Source organism: Montipora capricornis, chromosome 2 (genome assembly GCF_036669925.1).
Source record: "Montipora capricornis isolate CH-2021 chromosome 2, ASM3666992v2, whole genome shotgun sequence".
NCBI lineage: Eukaryota > Metazoa > Cnidaria > Anthozoa > Scleractinia > Acroporidae > Montipora > Montipora capricornis.
In genome coordinates, this window is record NC_090884.1 from 17053405 (window position 1) to 17058517 (window position 5113).

Consider the following 5113-nt stretch of genomic DNA (forward strand, 5'->3'; position numbering starts at 1 on the left):
TCTCTTCGTAAAACTACGGCGACCCAGAGCTAATTACCCCTCGACTAACTAAGTTTGCGAGATTAGTAAATCCCCAATATATAATATTTGGAAAGGTATCGTGATGTAAAAAATTCCTTATCATTATTCCACGCTGTCCCCAACAACCAGGAATGCTCAGTAGACTTGAGACACTGCAATGTGATCTAGAAAGAGTATTTATTTTAATGGTTTTAACAATAATTATTGTTATTTCTGGTAATTGAAATGCTACCTTAGCAAACCGAAACATCATTGACTCATGGGCAAACAGCATTATTGGCCACTCCCAATGAAAGTATCACAGGACTCTTATTTTAAGCGTCAAAACTTACTGAGAAACTACGCATTGTATTCCATAATCACTTTACCACAGTGATAATTATTATTGGCCCTGATCTGGGAGAAAAAAATTCTTTTACCCCCTCATGAGACAATTAGACAACTTCTAAATGTCATAGTCTAGTCTCCTTTCTATGATATTTTCATGTTTTAATTACGCTGGCAGATAATAGCTGCATAACTAAGTACTGAACAATTCCAGTCGATATGAAGCTTGTAGTATTGTATAATTTGTCAATAAGTAGTTTTTTTTTCCTCTCTCCCAAACCGTCTCTACCCTAGTGAGGAGGTTGTGGAAGCAGTGAAATTGCAGCGGAGTCGCATTTAGGCCACCCACGGCATGCAGCCAAAAGCCCATGAAAATTGTGATCTTCTGATGTTGGCACTGTTTGTGCTAATCCTGCCTAATCCCGGCCTAGAAATCCGAACCTTAGAGCTGGTCGGCGATGATCGGGATGTGCAAGATGCCAGTGCTCGCAAGAAAAGCTAGAGGAATTTGGTCTTTGTGCACAACGACCGGGTCAGCCTGCAGTTCAACAATTATAAAACGACGTTTCGCGGCAGGGATGAGACGGAACTCAAGGTAAATAAATGTGTAGACCTTTACATCATTGTGAGTCCCCAGACAGGGCATTTGCAGTCAATATAACTGGCACCTGAAATAATTGCCATAGAAATATTAATATCAGGATATAGTAGAGGATTATTTACAATAATTGTTGCAAGCAATGAAGAAATGCTACTTATTTCATATGTGATTCAGTTTAAAACAAAGAAGCCTAAAACTCTTCATGGCTTTCAAACTACTCCCAGGCCATTCCGTCATTCATGCCTTTAAAAGCTGAAAGCAAATGGTGAGACAAATTATCTCTGAAACATTAAACCCTCGAAGTGATCAAACTTTCTCGGTGCTAGCACAATAATTATTCTGGCTGCAACTTTCTGTAACAACTGCAGCTTGTGAATATATTGTAATCACCCACACTGAGGAGCAATAAGAACATTTAGGAAAAAAAGTTATTGATAATCTGAAAGGCTTCTCTTATTATCTAAAAGATGCTTAATCCTATTTATGTAAACTATTCATATTGGCTCACACAGCCAGAGGCTGTTTTACTTACATGTACATTGCAATTTCAAAGGCCTCCATCAATCAATGTAACTGGCAAAATAATTTTACCTGGCAATAAAAGGAGAATGAGAGGCAACTCCTTAGCTAAGGCTTTTTCTTAAAACTTTTCAACTGCCACATGCACATCTATGTACTGGTGTGCATAATGGTCTACATGTCTGTGTAATAAATTTTGCTTTTGACTGTATTTTATTTTATTTTCTTTGGAGCCGATTACATTTACATGGGTTAAGTGATATGTTGCTTACTTGTCTAGCATTTCTTACCCTGCTGATGTTCTGTTTGCTTTTGTTAGCCCGACGAAGAGTTTTCCAAGATTCTACGAAATTACGTCCAGAATTACAGGCATCTCTTGGCTACAGAAGCTAGTGGACAGTTCTTGCTGCTGGTCCTGTTGCAAATCCACAAAATCAGCAAAAAGTTACCTGCTATGAAAATGTGTCTGTTACCTTCTGTTAGAAAAAAAAATTGGACAAGAAAGTCGCTAACTAATCCCAAAGAAATGTGTCAATTGCTGTCGGCATTCTACCCCTGTAGAGAGAAGAAAGTTCCCTAATTCCACTCAACAGGTGACAGGGGGAATCACACAAATCGATGAAAATGGTTTAGGGTGGAAGCTCGGTGAAATCCCCCATGACCCTAAATGACTTGAGCACTGGCATGAAAGTGTTTGATTTGTAGCAAACAACAAAGAATATGAGTTTCTATATGTCATTAAGATGAATCAACATTAACTAACTTTGCATGTCCAGGTTCAATACCAATAAACTCTAGTTATGTTATCAAAGATAAAATCACTTCAAGTAGCTCTAAGACATAGGGCAGAATAAGGTTTAAAGAGCATTGTATTATAAATATATATATTATATATATATAAACGAATAGACTAAGATGAAGTTGCTTCACTTATCTTTGGAGTGCTCAATGCAAGAATTTGCAGAGCAAAATACAAATGTACAAATGTAACACTTTCCTTCTCACATTTGTATTATATATATATTTTTAACGCATCTCTCCCTCTCTCTCTCTCTCCACAGTGATTGTACAGATGCGTTGAAAGACTCGCGCGAGGCTGCGTTGCGACACAGCAGAGAACAAGCTCAAACGACATACGACAGAAGGACCGCAAAACCATCATCGCAAGAAGAACTTCTCTGCCTTTTAGCGTTCAGTTGTATTGTTCTTTCAGGCAAGTTCCCTTTAGTTTCTTTGTTATTTTTTCTTGCATTATTTCTAGAGTTCATTCACTTTGATTTCTTTTCCCTTAATTCCGGAGCTCTTCCGACGGGTAGTCTAATATGGGTACACCTCGCGTTTTAATTCTCGGCCATTCGTTTATTCGTCGCTTACATGATTTCATTGAAAGTGACTCTGGGCATTTGGATTTAACGTTCCATTTGTCGGCGTCCGCCCTCATTAGCTGGCATGGAATTGGGGGGCGCACAATCGCTAAAATGATCAAGTTCGATCTACACATCCTTCACTCGTTTCGCCCAGATATAGTTATTGTGCAACTAGGCACTAATGATTTAACATCTTGTCCTCCTTTGCAAGTGGGCTCTGCCTTGGAGGATTTTGTGCACTTGCTGCATGATTCGTACGGCGTAAGGGGTGTATGCGTATGCCAGACTATCCGTCGACGTGCAGCTGTGGCTTTCAACCAAAGGGTTCGATATTTTAACTCGATATCTCTGGGTGGTCTTGGAGCCTATCCCTTATGCCATATAATGGGGCCATAGGGGTTTTTGGAGGGCATGCAATAGTTTCTTTTCTGCGGATGGCATTCACTTAAATAATAGTAGGGGGCAATTTAAGTTATACCGCAGTCTCCGGGGAGCGGTACTTAAATCTCTGCGAGTTTTTACTAGCGATGGCAACCAGTAATTCTTTGTTGCTACTATTCCTTTCGCTCAAATGTTATGCAGTAATGTTAATTTGTGGACCAAGTCCAATTCTGTTTGTGTCAGCCTTTGTCGTTTTATTCTGGTCGTTGCGGTTTATTTGCGCACGGCACTGGCTGCGTGTCAGCCTTTGATTCTAATGTTTGGTCGTTGCGTATTTGCGCACGGCACTGGCTGCGTGTCAGCCTTTGATTTTAATGTTTAGTCGTTGCGTATTTGCGCGCGACACTGGCTGCGTGTCAGCCTTTGATTTTACTGTTTAGCGTTGCAGCTTATCCGATCATTATCATTATCAGATTATCTGATCATGACACTGGCTGTACACTGTTTTAGTTGTTTGGTTCTGGTAGGACCCAGAATATTATGATTTTGTTTTTATGTGGTTTAAGCACTATTTTTTGCAATTTTTTGCAATTTTTTGCCGCCAGTTGCCGTACGAGTGTACAATCCTTATCCGGCCGCCCTAACTTCTTATAGGGTGTGCCCTATTCACTCGGTAGCCTGCGCGTGCTCTATATTTCTAATCTTCCTTGGAATTTGGTTTTTCACACCCTTTTATCTTGGCTAGATAATTTTCCTACATTGCCACCGCGTTTTTATGGTACCGCCCCTCAGAGCAATCTTAATTTAGACCTTGATAGTCTCAGGAAGTTAACTGACATGTTCTTATCGCTAAGTTATGCCGCCCAATAAGCGTTCCGCACCCACCACCCGATCGCAATCCAAAAGGCCAAGGGCTTCAGAGCTCACCGAGGAAACAGCCGAATCAGTTACTGCAACGCCTCCCCCGAACCTAATGACAGTGGACGTGCAAGCTCTGTCCGCAACTATATCTCTCGCTGTCACCCAAGCTGTCCAGCAGGCACTGGGGCAGGTCAAAGCACCAACTCCGGTCACTACGGAGGTTGTAGAGGCGTCGGTACAGGATGAAGTTTCCGTGCTCACCGAAGGTACGGCCACCAATTCCAAGTTCACGGCACAGCCACTTTCGTTGGCAGCTAATAGAGAACCCTTCGCAAGTATCGCGGTGGCTCTAGGGAGTAATGTGAGCCCTAAGCTTAAAGCTAAAATTTGGGCTAACGAATTCATCGAGTTTGGGTCCCTTCTCACATCTTCCCCTAATCAGGATAGATATTCTGTCTGTTTAACGCCCTCGTCTAACTCGTCAAGTCAACCTCGTCTGACCCTTGAGCCATGTCAGCCGTCCAAGAAAATTCACAACTTTTTGCAATGGCTGTCTGCCTTTAATATTTTCGTTGCCATTTTTTCTGAGAAATTCCCGAACGAGACACCTAGGCTAATGAAATATAGTGAGATTATTCGCGACATTTCTACTAAACCCGGCGACTGGTATTTCTACGACGAACAGTTTCGTTACATACGACAGTCAGCCCCTGACCAGTACCCTTGGGATACCATTCATTGGGAACTATGGATTAAGGCGGTTATAAATTTTCGTGCCAAACCCGCGCAACCTAAGCCGGATATGGGGTCTCCACGCACCCGGCCTCGCCAGTCCTTTCCCAAAGGGACCTGCTGGTCCTTTCACGCCGGAAAATACTGTGGTGGTTGCAAATTCGAACATATTTGCCTCAAATGTGGTGCCAAGCACCCAGCCAGTCAATGCTCCGCCGTTAATCAACAGCGTGCCCCTCTCCCCAAGAATGGCTCAAGTCTTACAGTCGGCCGGTCACGCCCGTAAAGGTGGACAGGCTTGAAT